Genomic DNA, 16,747 nt, shown 5'->3' on the forward strand with positions numbered 1-16,747 from the left:
GTCTTTAGTCGGACTTTCGAGGAGCACCTCCAGCGACTGAGAGCGGTGTTCCTCAGGATGCGTTCCGCTAAGCTTAAATTTAAACCGGCTAAATGTTTTCTGCTTCGGGAATCGGTCAGGTATTTGGGCCATATCGTGAGTCGTTCAGGGATCTCGACGGACCCTGCTAAGACGCATTGCGTCAGCTCATGGCCAACGCCAACCTCGGTCACGGAGGTTCGTAGTTTCATTGGTTTTGCCTCCTATTACCGTCGTTTTGTCAAGCAATTTGCCACCATAGCCAAGCCCCTGCACGCTTTGACGGCTAAGGGTGTGAGGTTTCACTGGGGGGCGGAGGAGGAGGCTGCGTTCTGCTCCCTCCGTGACGCTTTGGTGCAGGCTCCCCCCTTGTGTTACCCCGATTTCACACAACCGTTTTTGCTTGACACGGACGCCAGCAATACGGGTATCGGGGGGGTGCTCTCACAGTTGGTCGGGGGGGTTGAACGGGTGGTCGCCTACGGTAGTAGGGTTCTTTCCCCCGCAGAACAACGCTATTGCGTAACTCGTCGTGAATTGTTAGCCATTGTGTTTTTTACACAGCAATTCAGGCCGTATCTTTACGGCCGTCATTTTACAGTCCGGACGGACCATGCGGCTCTACAATACGCTATGCGCGTGGCACAGCCATCGGGCCAATTGTCCCGATGGTTGGAGGTCCTTCAAGACTACCAATTCACGACGATTTACCGCAAGGGGTTGCGGCACTCAAACGCGGACGCCTTGTCGCGGTTGCCGCCGTGCACGGACTGCACATGTTTGTTGGGATCAGCGCGGTGCAAACCCCCGGTCGCCGGCACCCCGGGAGTTGCGCTCGCCGCCACTGACACCCCGGGAGAGGACGCCCCCACGGGGAGGGATTCGCTGTTGTCGTTGCCCCTCATTGAGTGGGGCCGCCTCCAGATGTCCGACAGCTCCCTACTTACGCTGCGTCGGAAAGTTGGCGCTCCCGAAGAAGGGGAGGCGCGGGTCGGTTCCTGGGTGTGCAGACAGGGCCTTTTGATGAGGTGGGACAACATGTCCCGGCGTCACGTGCTCGTTGTGCCTGTTGCTATGCGGGGTAGGGTTGTTCTGGCAGCTCATGAACGGCTCATGCATCTGGGTTTTCACAAAACGCTCGCCCTAATCCAGCGAGACTATTATTGGCCGGGGATGGGTAACGACGTGGCGAATATTCTTAAGGGATGCGTAGGGTGCGCCAAAAGGAAACCGCCACCATTGGCAGCTAATCCACCGCTGCAATCCATTCAGGTTTCGCGTATAAACGAATTGGTAGCGTTGGACATCTTGGGGCCCTTTCCGGTTACACCAAGGGGAAATAGGTTCCTGCTGGTTGGCGTGGAATACTTCACCCGATGGCCTATGGCATGGCCGCTCGCCAACCAGTCGGCTGCGGCGGTGGCGGACGCCTTTGTCCAGGGTTATGTGTTGGACAAGGGCGCCCCCGAACGCTTGCTGACGGATCAAGGGAAGAATTTTTCGAGCGTTTTGTTGCGCGAGGTGTGCGACCTGTTGGGTACAAAGAAAGTGCGTACTTCCCCCTACCACCCGCAGACTGACGGGATGGTTGAGCGTCTGAACAGGACGATTACGTCTATGTTGTGCCAGCAGGTCTGCGACGATCAGGTTGATTGGGACTTACAGGTGCCGGGGGTACTCGCGGCCTATCGAATGGCCCCTCATGCGGCGACGGGGTTTTCCCCATTTTTTCTTATGTATGGGCGGGAGGCCGATCCGGCCATGGACGTCCAACTGGGGATTTCCCAGCCACGTGCAAAATCTAAATTGGCAGACCACATCAAATTTAATATCGCCAAATTGACTGAAGCGCGCGAGGCGGCAAGGTTGAATTCGCGGTCGCGGCAAATTGCGAACGAGAAATTGCATGAGCGGAGGGTGCATACGCATGATTGGAAACCAGGCGATAAGGCCTGGCTGCATTGTCCACATGCACCGTTGGCTACGTCCCCAAAGTTGTTGAGACCTTGGAGGGGACCGGTGGAAATTGTGCGGGTTGCACGACCCCAGAGTATACAGATTAAATGGGGGAAACGCCGTTGGTATGTGCACCCCTCCCGACTGAAGCCCTATGCGGCACCGTGTGACCCCGTTCTGTGCCGTGACGACCGGGCGTGTGATGTGACCGTCGACTCGGGGAGGGAGGTGTCGCAGGCTGATCCTCACGTGTCTCCACCTGACCCACCCCCAGGTGCCTCGGGCTTGACGGCTGCTGACCGTCGAGAGCCTGAACCCCGGGGCACGCACGAGTCCTCGGTGCCTGGCCGATGTCTTCCTGAACCGCCGGCACCACCGGACGTTCAACCGCGTCTGGTGCCGTACGACGGACCGGCAAGGCGGACTCGGGCTAGGTCTCAACAATTTTCATGAAGACGGTTTTTTGTGCTCTACACCGAGCTCGCCCGGTGTTCCCCTCTGCCGGGGTATTGTCCCGTTGTAGGGACGCTCGGAAGAAAAGGGGACACTGCACGAGTCGAAAGAAAAAAAAAAAATTTCCATTTATTTTTTTTGTATACACATTGCTATTGTCACTCGCCGGTTTGTATATATTGTTCTATTGTCGCGGTGGCATTGGTTGAGGGTTGCGGATGGTAGTGTTCGCGTCGTGTTGTGTTGTTAGCTTGGTTGTTGTTCTTGTTGTTGTGTTGTGTTACGGGGCACACAGGGGGGGTTTGTATATTTTTATAGCAGCCGGGGCGGCTGCGAGCTATGTGGTAGGGGGTGATGTAGTGGTGGTATTGACGTGCGCCGACTGTGACAGTGATGGATCACGGGGCGGCGCGGGGTGCGGGGTTGGGCACGCGTTGTGGGCGTGGTGTGGACGCGCGCGCCGGGAGTGACAGATGACGGGGCGGCGCGGAGTGAGTGGTGAGGCACGATGAGATGTGGGAAAAGAGGATCGTAGCCAGCGCCCGGCGATTGGTCGAATAAGTGGGTGCTCGCAGCGACGTCCGCAGGTGGGGTATAAAGGGGGACGCGCGAGAGCACTCGGGGAGAGTTACCCAGTTGAAGACCCGAAGACGGAGCTGAAGACTTAGTCGCCGAGTAGCTAAGTGGATGTTGGTCATCCGAGTAGCTCAGTGGGCGTTAGTCGCCAAGTAGCTAAGTGGGTGTTTGTCACCCGAGTACTAAGTGGATGTTGGTCATCCGAGTAGCCCAGTGGCGTTAGTCGCCGAGTAGCTAAGTGGATGTTGGTCATCCGAGTAGCTCAGTGGGGGTTGTCACCCGAGTACTAAGTGGATGTTGGTCATCCGAGTAGCTCAGTGGGCGTTAGTCGCCAAGTAACTAAGTGGGTGTTTGTCACCCGAGATACAAAGTAGGTGTTAGTCACCTGTAACCAAGTTTGATAAAATAAAGAGAGTGTTACCCGTGAAGTCGTCTCCCGCCGAGTTACTACATTACATCTGCACCAGTGTGAATTTCCGAGGATATGTCTCCGTGCTCGGTAGCAGTACTTGCCATCCCCGGCGGTCTCTTAAAGGCTATACGGAATATATTTGCACGTTGTGTCTATGTATTTATGTGTGCGTCTACGTATCTCCATGTCTCTCTGTCTCGCTGTCTCCATCTCTGTGTGTCTCTGCATGCGTATCTGTGTCAGTGTAAACTGTGCACTTGTCATCCTCACATTGTAACGGTGATTTTTCTGGCGGTTTTTTCTGCAGGCAATACAATCGGCATCTGGTAAATATTTGAATGAATGTTCTGGACAGTGGAACATACTGGATTCTGGGAGGATTTGCCTTTTGAAGAAAGGCAACTTTCAATTCGTCACCCTCTACAAGGTGATTTAAGCTCTTCATTCCTACGATGAATACCGTTTTATTATCCGACTTCTATTATAAAAGCCCATCGTAACATATGTCCGTCAGCTAACTTATAAGAGCCTTTAAGAAGGCCTAAATCAAAAAGTTATAGAAAGTGGAACCCCCCCAGATGTGGGGGTAAAAGTTGATCCAACAGTGGATCGATCATGGCTGATGGCAACGACGACGATGATGAATACATTTTCACGACAGGTGCCGTGGCCCCAGTGTGCTCAAATTCGCAATTGGGAAACATCATAGAGTTCCCATTTCAAACCTTGGTCTTGGTTCAACTCACGCCGTTGATTTCACTGTGGTCATATAAAATAAGTACGGCTGTGTGGGAACAGTGGTTGTTCTATAGAGAGGCTGGCCCCCATGATGGCACGGTGGAATGTCCACAGTTGGCTCAAGTCTATCACCAGACGAGTATTTCCCGAATGTATGTCTGAGCACATGGATACTTTCTCGCACTGAAGCGTGGTCTCCTCGTTCTCATTCTTTGTGCAATCTCTCCCTCCACCCCATAGCTCAACATGCCCAAGGGCTACATCTGCCAAGTGACGAAGGACATTTTTTACCAAAGAGATGAACGACTCCTGCAATTTAAGTCAGAAGGAGTAAGTGCATCACAGCAAGCTTGTCCTCTAAACATTGCCAATGCCGTTACTGATGACTATGCTCCATGCACCGATCTCGGCCGAGAGAGACAACATCTCGGTTCGTTAGTTTTACGGCAGACACCAAACAGACAGATCTTTTATGAACCGGGCGCCTCGATGGCGAGATGTTAACTACCTCTCCTGGTATACGAGAGGTCCCGACACTGGAGCCTGTATACTATTCAGTTTCGTGTCTGTCTCCCCGTGGTCGCATGGATTTTTCTCCGAGTCCTTCGGCTTTTCCCTCTTCGTTGAGCTATAATTTGTGATTGCCAGGTCACTTCTGAAAAAGAGCTATATAGCGCAGTGGGCCTTACCCGTTCAAATAAAAATGTAATCTGCATTCATTGCGTGGCTCGCCTCGTTGGGGGATTAATCAATCCATCATCCCTTCAAAGTCTATTAAATGAGTACCACTTTGTGGGAGAACAAGGCAACAGTGAAACTGGCCCCTGCCACAGGAACGTGGAACTTCTACGACTGGTTGCCAACAGAGATGAGTGTTTCATGAGGGTGCTGCATGCATCAACACAATACCGTCTAAAGAATCGTATAGACAAGCAACCTATGTTATTTTAGTTATGTAATGGGTACAAATAGATGGAGCAGTAGACGCCACAGTGGCGAGATGTTAACTACCTCGACTGGAATGCAGGAGGTTGTGGGTTTGATCCCGACCATAACGCCTATATATTCGGAGTTTGCGTGTCTCTCTCCCCATGGTCGCGTGGATTTTTCTCCTGGTCCTCCGGTTTTTCCCTCCACATTTAGAATCAACATGACGCGTTTAGAGTATTTAGCTGTTGCTATACATTTCCACGTGATGATATGGTACTTCGTTAAGCTATCATTTTTGGCCAAATCGCTTGTGAAAATGAGCTACATAGCTCAGTGGACCTTACTTGGCAAAATAAAAACGAAGTTTAGTTTTGATTCACAGTCTAATGAAGCCAGAAGCCGGAATTTGCTTCCCAGCGATGGTAAACATGAGTAGCAGGTGATAACTGAACAGCATGGGGAAGTATTGTTAACAAACAAATAACTTCCCCCATGACCCACATGACATGGCAGGCCTTTCGTCCGGAAGTTATTTAACAGCGGGACGTACAGGAACTTATTCTCATTGTTCTGAATTCAACCTTTGTGTGTCCTGTTTAACTTGCACGATTTCCCTGATTTTATTTTTTCAGGGTGAAAATGTGGCCTTGTATTTCGAACACGCAAACGAATTCAAGATGTTCGTGGACGCTCTTCCCAAGTATACCGTCATGAAGAAGCAAGGTACTGCACCACAGTACAGGTGTTACGCATGAGAGACTCGCTTTGCAAAATCGATTGTGAGTCACTGCAACACGGTTTCTGATTTCATGCAAAATCTAACGGATTTAGTTTGGGGGGAATTGTCACTCGGCTCATAATCCAGTGACCATGTAACGGTTTTAAACAGAAATCAAACTTGGCGGAAGTTCATTTAAATTCCCACTTTTTTTTTACAAAGTAATACTGTTGTTGAGTAATATAAGTATCAACTGAAAGCAACATTACAACTGCGTTTTACCGTACTGTGTAAGGCTAACGCAACACGTATTCAGAACTTGTGCTGTGAAATATTTTGGACAGCGCCAAGTGTACGTTTGCATTTTACTTGACCCATACGAGTTGCGCTGATGACGTACCATTGTGTTGTTGTACGTCATTGAGAGTGAAACTAAAAGGGATGGAAAACAATTGCATCGCGCTCGCGCTAAAACTGTCGATAATATTTTTTTTACAGAAAAAAAACGCCCAAAGGGTGGTACAAACGCGGACATCAGCAAGCCAACTGAATTCCAGTAAAACAATCAAACTCATATTTTACCATTAAAACACGGCAACTCACAGGTCCAATGGGACCATCGGATTAGTGAACGAACCACCACCGATTCAGAGCCATGGTTCAGCAGTGGAGGGTAGTGGCTCAGAATCAGAAGGTAGAAGAGTGCAAATGCTGGTTGGGCGTTGACTCAATCCATCATCTCTCCTGTGTCGATAAAATGGGTACCACTTTGTGGGGAAGCCAACAGCGGTTGTCCTTTGGATACTCGCCCCCAACATAGAAATGTGAAATTTCCACCAATGACTCTCTCTGACTCTCAAAGTGGTACTCAAAAAGGGTAGCTCATCGGTTTGAGTCAACTGCCCGGCCAAATGGACATCTGTGAAAAAGAGCTTCACAGATCATCGGATTCCTCCGGTATAAATAAAGATTCTGACCGCACCTTGAACTTTACACCCTTGTGAAAGTGAGTCGAGCGCTCTTGCCATGCCACCACCTGGTCATGCTTTGCTATCACAGGTAAAACTCTTTACACCAGACAAAGCGCTCGCCACAAATGAACCACAACACCTTGTTGATCTCGTCAAGGAGAATAAACCATCACGCGAACTTCGGTCAGCCTCGCAGCAGCGGCTTTTGGCTAACCATCGAACAAAGACAGTCACTGCAGCCGTCTGAAACGCTCTTCCTTCCAATATTAAGAAGCCACTGGAACTTATACACTTATATATAGATTGAAAACGAATTTCTCTAAAACTGCTTTTTGTGTTTAGTTTGTTGTCCTTCCCACACACCTCCGATTAGCACGGTTGGCTACGTACGGTGTGAAAGAAGTTCAACATAAATACAAACCAGTGGTGTCTCTTTTTGGCATGTGTGGCCCAACAAAGGAGGCTCCAAAATTAATATGAAATGCTTTGCCCCATGTATTGACATTAACAGCCAAATGGGGTAAGGGAAAAATAAAGCTCACAACAGCAATATACCTAAACAAAAATCACAGTCATCTATAGGCCAATTGCTGGAAATGGACAGTTTCATACAAAAGGCTTATATCAGATATTCCTACATATCCCTGTAGTGTGACTTGTTTTAGAGGGGGTGCACATACCAACTCAGAGGGGGCATGATACAGCCAATAGTTTAACAACCGTTGAAAATGTATTATATATGCCAATGAGGTGAAAGGCTGGGATACCCATTGCTTCAGTGTTAATTTTTCTGTCAATATTTTTTTTAAGCTTTATTGCAAAAAATTAGAGGGGGGTGGTAGTGGGGGGCTAAGCACCCACCCCCCCCAAGCGGCCCCCACTGAGGGCTCAACCCCCCCCCGACACTCCATGGCTGTTCCTGCATGTGTAGTGGTGGTGTTGACGTGCGCCGACAGTGATGGATCACGGGGCGGCGCGGGGTGCGGGGTTGGGCACGCATGTGGGCGTGGTGTGGACGCGCGCGCCGGGAGTGAGTGAGTACGGGGCGGCGCGGCGTGTGGGATTGTGCGCGCTGACACGAGGTGAGAAAGAGGATCGTGGGCAGCGCGCAGTGATTGGTCAAATGGGATGGGTGCTCTCAGCGACGTCCGCATGATGGACATAAAGGAGGACGCGCGGGAGCACTCGGGGTTGTTGTTAACCAGTTGAAGATTGATGACGGAGTTGAAGAAGTAGTGCCCTGAGACCCCTAGTCCCGCTGTCCTTGTCAGGACCGGGGCCCTGTGTGGCTCGGAGGCGAGACTGTGGGACCCGTGGTCCGACGCCCATGTGGGTCGGGACTGTGGGACCCAGAGTCGAGACGGACACCCCGGCTGGGTGTCTTCCGAGAGGCTACGGGGCGTAAGAGCCCGTGTTGGTGTAGCCAGGAGAACCGTGTGGGTTAGGCTGGTGTTAGCCACCCGTGTAACTAAGTGGGTGTTGGTCACCCGAGTAACTATAGCTGGTGTTAGTCACCCGTGTAACTATAGTTGGTGAAATAAAAGAGTGTGCTACCCGTGAAGTCGTCTCCCGCCGAGTTACTACATTACACATGCAACTAATTCAATCGTCCGTTTATCATTTAAAAATGTGTTCCACAGTTTTGCGGTGTCAATTAACAGCCGATCTTTATTTTTTCCTGCGCAGGCATCTGCAGCACTATCAATTTGATCCTCAGAAGCAGCTCATGGTAAATACGCGTGCGGTTGCTTTGCAGGGTTTCCGCCACCACAAATCTAAATTCCCGCTTGCTGCATGGCCCAGCGGGAGCGAGTTTTGCCGCTTTTGCGAACGTTTGTGGTTCAAGCCCCTGACTGCCCCCCCCCCGGATAAATACTTCAGGTGGATTAATCATAATTACACGCCGTCTGCTTCACAGTGGTATGAAGGAGGTCGTGGGTTCGATCTTGACCCTGATGCCTCTATATTTGGAGTTTGCATGTTCTCTCTCCCCATGGTCGCATGGATTTTTCTCCAAATCCTCCAGTTTTTTTCTATACATTTTGAAACATGCATTTCGAGTTTAACTGCTAAAAATGCCCACGTGATAAGCCACTTTCTTGAGCTATAATTTGTGGCCAGGTCGCTTCTGATAAAGGGCTACATAGCTCAGTGCTCCTTACCGGGTAAAATAAAAATAGTAGTAAATGGCACTAAAAGAGGTTTTGCCATATCATCTTCCAGGGCTGCCTTCGATAGCCATGGGAATTCCACATTCACATGGCACAATGCAGTTCCTTTTTTCATATAGTATATTAAATACTACCGTTGTGACTGGACTTACGCGTATTAATGAGTGCATATGATTTCCTAGGTGGTGAAGTGTCCTGCCGAGCCAGCTGTCACAGGCACGTGATATTTAACCTGTTTTAAGCTGACATTCCTCTGTCGTGTAGTGCGCAGAGTTTGCCGGAAAGTGCAAATTATAGTCTTAATTTGGGAGCTTTCGTGACTGCAGAAATTATTCTTTGGTTCTTTTCGGTTAAGTCACGTCTAAAAATAAAATAATAAATCAAAATAAAACAACACATTACGACGTTTCGATTGCAACACAAGCAATCATCATCAGGCATAAAAGAAATAGCAACAAAAATCTAACTAGAAAACTATAGACCGACATACAAGCAGACAGACATCACAACGGCACACATAGAGAGGAGTATACAGGCACACGAAAATTAAATAACTAGTAAAATATTGAAATGTGATGTAATACAACACAGAGAGTCGGTTAACACACAATTAACGCATGGCCTGGTTGACTACGTGTTTCAAAATTTGCTAAGTTAGAATTTTAAGTGTGAGCAACAAATATCTAACTAGAAAACTATAGACAGACATACAAGCAGACAGACATCACAACGGCACACAGAGAGAGGACACAAATCGGCTAAATTATAGTTTTAAGAGTGCCACGCGCAATATGTGACATTGACTTCTCATGTCCGTCACAGATAACCGCACGAGATTGGAAACATTGGGGCCTATAGTTGTAGGGCTTATTCAGCTAATCTATGCTAAGCGAACCCCTTTGCTCGGAGTAAAAGACTCCAATCGGTCTCTCCGTGTAATAGTACAATATCCGTAATAGATGTTTTTTGGGTTAAATCGTGTAAATATAAATGTGTCATTAAACCCGCCACCACCTGACACAGCCAAGTAGTAAGGTTTTTCGCGTAAACAAAACGTGCCAGTTCGTTACTAGCTCTGCACACGGCTTGTGTGTTGGACATTAAACCTACAACATTTACAATTGGAGTACGACTTTTCACCCGTAATTTTAACCAACATCATCAGGCGGACAGCCAGAGTTGTAGATAACTCCTCAAGTTTCGGTCTTAAATAGAGGGATAAATGTGATGTCTTCACTTGTGAGCCAATTAGTTACAATACCGTTAGTCTGTGGCTCTCTAAATGCACGCTATCCAGCAGCCTTCACTCAAAGCAAGAAAACTCTGAAGCAGATTTGGCCGTTTGGATGAAGAAAAAAAATGCATGTTGTAGTGTTGTGCGGAAAGATGAATGGAAGTGTTTAACATAACTTTTACACTTTCGTAAAGTCGAGTAAGGCCCCAAAACAAGCCCCATGATCAACACGACGTGGGTAGGCCTTCATCCAGAGTGCATTTGCAAACAGCTGTGCATTTATTTATTCATTTTTTACAACAAATAATGGTATAATAAATAGTATTATATTTTGATTTAAAACTTTCGTGACTGCAGGGATTCATATTCTTGGTTCTTTCGGTAAAGTCACGTAGAAGGGAAATAATAAAATAATATTAATATAAAACAATACAAATTTTCACGACGTTTCGACTGCAACACAAGCAATCATCAACAGGTGTGAAATCCACAGCAAGAACATTTCAAATTTTCTTGTTGTGGATTTCAAATTTTTTGCTGTGGATTTGACACCTGATGATGATTGCTTGTGTTGCAGTCGAAACGTCGTGAGAATTTTTATTGTTTTATATTTGTATTATTTTATAATTTCCCTTCTACGTGACTTTACCAAAAGAACCAAGAATATGTATAATATTTGTATAAGAATGCATATTTGGAAGCAATTTGTCAAATTATTACTGTGCTGTATATAATTTCAGGCCAAGACGGACATTCTGCATCAGGTTCAACTCCGCCAAGGTAAATTTCCGATATTACAATAAAACAATGTGGAATGGATTCGCTGTTGGCCGTAAAAGCTGCAATAGACCTACAATGCTGTATTCTCTTGTTAAAAACCAGGTGACTGCTTCTTGAAATGCAATTTTGCAAAGAAAATATGAAATTACCGCAGGCAAAAAACTCATTGTTAAGTTGCTGTGGATTACAGATACATTTTTTTAACACTGAAGTACAGGTCAGAAGCACACAATTGCTACCTTCTTGAATATTTGGTCAGACGGGGTCATGTGTAAACGTTCCAGTGACGCCCTGCAGGTTTGCCGGACCAGAATATGGGAACCTCCTTTCCGCCACTTCGCCCCCCGCACAGTTCAGAGCAAACAAAACGGTTTCTCTAAATTTAGCGCCATGGTTGGGCAAAAATATATTTTTTTTGCAGAACGGAGGCCGACGAGCGTGCACGCGAATTTTGTGTAAAAATGGGACCCCGTGCGCACCCTTTGTTTGCATATCGGTAGAAACTTTCCATCGTCGTTGACTCTGCTGCCTCCCTCGCTGACCTAACCCCATCCAATTTTGCACCACTGTGCAATGGTGATGAAATGGGCTCATTTGGAAGTGAAATCAGCCGTGGTTTGAATTGCAAAATGTGAAATGAGGGGGAGGAGAAGGGGGCGGACCGAGTGCTTGTGAAATCGGTCATCGTTCCACTGAGAAATAGCGAAATTATGGCCAACATTAGGCCAATAATGTTCCTTGGCGATGTCTGCATAAGTCTCAAGTCCAGAATCCACACGGGTGTAATGTAATATCTTATTTGTGAATACGACACTTTCTACAACATGTCCACGCAAATCAGTTGCTCTGCTTCTTCCTCGTTACTGCTAAACGAAGAACAAAAAACGTATCAATAAATATCCTGTCCAGTGGCCTCAAAGTGCACCTAGCATGACACAAGCACCGTGGTTACGTCACCGCCGCTTAGTGGCGAATGTCGGTTGTTGTTGTTGTCCAGTTGGATGAGGCTTGCAGTTGCTAAGCCAATACATTTTACATTTTGATGACGGTTGCTGGGCACAAACCCAAAGGCCCAAAACACCAAAGGTGCAACAGGGTAAAGAGTGAGAGACATTCCTTGAATTGAGCAAGGTCATAGCAACCTTGGGAAGAGAGACGATGGGAGGGAATTCCAAAGTGTAGCCGAAAGAGAAATATGTTGTACCTCTGTGGTGCCGTGGATGAACTTTGTGAACGAACACAAACGAGGCTGAGATGATTCCACCATTTCTTCACTAGTAAGCAAGTCTCTCTTTGATGGCAGGTGATTCACTCAAGTGCAATACAAAGACAGACTGTTAGGGAAGGTGCTGTAAGCGTGCACCTATGGAGGCCGGCACAACACACGAGGGGTTGGGTGGCCAACAATCGCCCCCGGCTGCCTTTCTCTCCCCAGTGGCGATGTTTACACAATCCGCACCTTGAGGCTGAGTCGAACGAGGGGAGGCCCATGACCGGTTCAGATAATCATCACTGGTGTTGGCCGTAAGCGGGAATCGAACTCGGGCCACCGGGTTTGTAGCGCGAACCGCTGCACCACCGCTCCCCCCAGGTATTGTAAGTGCAAAACAATACCTGGGGAATACCCAGTCATGGTAACTGTCCATGATGTTGCTTTGCAGGTCATGGCGTCAGAGCACAGACTGTGGGACACTCCCCTTGGCTTTTCGACCTTTACCAGGTGATTACTGCACATATTCAGACTCATAAGATGTCATAACAAGTGTTTAAGGGGCCGTCCATAAATTACGTCACGCACCTGGGGGGGGGGGGGGGTGATCAGACATTTGTGACGATGTGTGACGAGGGGGGAAGGTTGATAAATGTCAAATCAAAATGCGCAACTTTCAATAAATATAGAATTGTTATAACAACATTAATTGTTATAACAACACTCCTACAACATCAGAGTACAGCGCCACATTAAATACGCACTACAATGACAATAGTTTAAAGCGATTTGAAGCATGTTTTATTTTCAAAATGGAAATATGGTTTTGGGGGGGGGGGGGGCAGAGCTTTGTGACGTCATATTTGAGGGGGGGTCTGACTTTTTGTGACGCCTTATGACGAGGGGGGGGGGGGTCAAAAATCGTCCAAAATCGCGTGACGTCATTTATGGACGGCCTTGAATAATTGTAATGACGTCAAATTGTTTCTTTTGACTTGTTGTCTCAGAAATTCCTGGCCAGGGTCCCATGGTCCGCCTGGAAACCCACCCATCAAAACATGGTAAACATATTCGTAATTCCTGCACAATTACGTGCAATGAAAAAAAATTTCATCTTCACAAACCTGCTTCCGTTCCTCCCTTAAATGCAATGCCCTTTAGTGCGTAATTAAATGTCGGTTTTTTCAGTTCCTTATCTTGCTTCTCCCAAAATTGACTACGTCCCATCCCGAACTCTACGCTCCCAATATCTGCTGTGCCTCTCTGTGCCTCCCTCGCCCTGCGCCCAGGCTTGCTTTATCGTTCATTCTCCCTTCTCGCTGCCCTCTACTGGAACCTACTCCGCCTGCAGCACAAATAACAATATTCTTCACTAACCTGCTTCCCTTAAAACAACACCCATCTCTTCTTTCTGGGCCATCATCCTGAGACTGTTACTCCCTGTCTCTGACTCCCTACGAGTAAGCCTACCCCAACCCCTATCACAAACCACTATCACTACCCCAACCCCTATCACTAACCACTTTCACTACCCCAACTCATATCACTAACCCCTATCACTACCCCAACTCCTATCAGATACCCCTATCACTACCCCAACCCCTATCACTAACCCCTATCACTACCCCAACCCCTATCACTAACCCCTATCACTACCCCAACTCCTATCACAAATCCCTATCACAAACCACGATCACTACCCCAACCCCTATCACAAACCACTATCACTACCCCAACCCCTATCAGTAACCCCTATCACTACCCCAACCCCTATCACTAACCCTGATCACAAACCCCTATCACTACCCCTACCCCTGTTACTAACCCCTATCACTACCCCAACCCCTATCAGAAACCCCTATCACTACCCCAACCCCTATCATAAACCCCTATCACTACCCCAACCCCTGTTACTAACCCCTATCACTACTCCAACTCCTATCAGAAACCCCTATCACTACCCCAACCATGATCACAAACCCCTATCACTACCCCAACCCCTGTTACTAATCCCTATCACTACCCCAACTCCTATCAGAAACCCCTATCACTACCCCAACCATGATCACAAACCCCTATCACTACCCCAACCCCTGTTACTAACCCCTATCACTACCCCAACTCCTATCAGAAACCCCTATCACTACCCCAACCATGATCACAAACCCCTATCACTACCCCAACCCCTGTTACTAATCCCTATCACTACCACAACCCGTCCTCCTTAACCTCTCCCGCCCGTTCTCCTGTCAACATAACTACACCACCTACTTTTAATAATAATAACCCCACTTTTCATTTCAACCACTATCATCTTATGTACAATTTTGGAATTGTTGTTAAGTGCCTTGGAAGAATGCGCTGCTATATACATCTACATAAGGTGAAAATGTTTTTGGTATTTCAGAGCCACGTGGGAGCAGACCACATAGCAGTCCGCTCCCGAGGTGAGCATCCTTACACACAACCTTGGCTTCGTGTTTATTACTTCACATATCATGAACCAATTTCATTAAAATAAAGTGACGGACCATTGCTATGAAATGATCTCTTCTGCAATTGTAACATCGAAGACTACGAAAAGGATTAGACAATGATGTTTTGGTCGTCGAAATTATTGGGGTTTTAACATTTGCGATTTGAGTCAATAGCTACACACATTGGGCAATTGTTAATAATTTCACTTTTTTAATGTTTGATAGCATATATTTGGGTATTTTTGGACTTCGTGAAAACTGGCTCACTGGCAAACCCGCTAACCATGTGACTATTCTGTACAAGTAACTACCTTGCCTAGTACGCAGCAGGTCGTGGGTTCAATCCCGACCCTGACACCTGCACATTTGGAGTTTGCATGTCTCTCTCCCCGTGGTCACGTGGATTTTTTCCTCAACATTTAGAAACGTGCGTTTAGAGTATTTGGCTGCTTTAAATGTCCACATGATAAGCCACTTCTTTTAGCTATCATTTGTGGCCAGGTTGCTTCTGAATTAGAGCTATATGACTCAGTGAGCCTCATCTGGTAAAATAAAAATCGAGTAATGGTTAAACTATTTCCATTTAACCAGGTAAGGCCCACTGAGCCACTGTTAATAGCTATTCTTCAGAAGCGACCTGGCCACAAATGATAGCTCAACGAAGTGGCTTATCACGTGGAAATTTATATCAGCCAAATACTTTAAAATCATGTATCTAAATGTGGAGGGAAAAACCGGAGGACTCAGAGAAAAATCCACGTGACAACGGGGAGAGAGACATGCAAACTCTAAACCCACTAACTCCTGTATACCAGGGGAGGTAGTTAACATCTCGCCACCATGGCACCATGTGCTATGAAGGGCCATTGCCTTGAAACGTTGCCTATATCTACTATAATCACCCAGGAATGTCCGTAACGCTCGTGACGTCACTCCACATAGACTATTAATATTCATGAGCAGGTGACGTCCTCCAAATGGACACCCCCTCGAATTATTATTACCTACTATAATGAGCCAAGAATTTTGACTTAAAACTTTCGTGACTGCAGGAATTCATATTCTGTGGTTATTTCGGTAAAGTCACGTAGATAGAAAATAAAATTATAAAAAATATATAAAATAATTAAAAATAAAATTTTAAACTCACAATGCCTGTGCGCATCGCTTGTGACGTCACTCCACGTCGACCAGCCCCCCTCATTAATAATCATGAGCAGGTGACGTCACTCCACATGGACCCCCGCCCCCTCATTAATGATCATGAACAGGTGATGTCCTCCAAATGGACACCCTCCCCCCCCATTCATAATAATTAGCGGCTGACGTCACTCAACATGGGGGACCGAGGCGCCTCCTCCCCCCTCCTCGGCGTCAATTTACAACCCTCACTACAAAGGCAGAACCCTCACGTCACGCGATCTCCGTCACGCTGTTGAGGCATCAAAGTAGAAATGACGTCATGATGAACAAGGGAGTATAACCTTTAAATGAAATAGGTCTGTGTCACCGCGCCCTTACAAATTGCACACGAATGGATGCAATGAATATCACGTCGCGGTCTGATTTTCGCTTTCAAGTTTCAGATTTACTGCAATACACCCGTCCTTGGACGGGAAACAGGAGAGTTAGGTATATCTTATTTTAAAGCCACGGTCGTGTTATTGATGAATGTGTTGAGTACTCTTCTATTCTAAGTTCAAAGTGTCTCCATGCTCAAATGGTCGTGGGCAGTGCTAATACTGTAATAGTTGTGGATAGACGGCTTGTATCAATCGCAACAAAAAGTGACGATCTGAAATATTTTACTTTCCAGCTCTGATTATGAGGCGGTGACCAAAGAATGGACTCAACCAGGTGACCAATGCACATTATCTCTCGCTGAAGAGATCACAAACTGAGTTGGTTCACAGACATAATGCCACCCAACGCTCGGAGTCAATAGAATGAGACCACTTTTAACTAAACCTAAATTATTTTTATTTTCCCTGGTAAGGGCCATTGAGCTACAGTGAGGGAAAAAAGTATTTTATCCCCTGCTGATTTTGTACGTTTGCCCACTGACAAAGAAATGATCAGTCTATAATTTTAATGGTAGATTTA

General features: G+C 47.0%; 1 long non-coding RNA gene across 1 annotated transcript; it reads left to right on the forward strand.

Annotated features, from left to right (window-relative positions):
• Nucleotides 1-13,183: 13,183 nt before the first annotated feature.
• LOC144943601 (uncharacterized) lies at nucleotides 13,184-16,474 on the forward strand. The gene is made up of 3 exons (XR_013639515.1): nucleotides 13,184-13,228; nucleotides 14,575-14,614; nucleotides 16,461-16,474. It is a non-coding gene; the product is annotated as an uncharacterized LOC144943601 (long non-coding RNA).
• The last annotated feature ends 273 nt before the right edge of the window (nucleotides 16,475-16,747 follow it).

This window comes from Lampetra fluviatilis, chromosome 32, assembly GCF_964198595.1.
Source record: "Lampetra fluviatilis chromosome 32, kcLamFluv1.1, whole genome shotgun sequence".
In the NCBI taxonomy this organism is placed as follows: Eukaryota; Metazoa; Chordata; class Hyperoartia; order Petromyzontiformes; family Petromyzontidae; genus Lampetra; species Lampetra fluviatilis.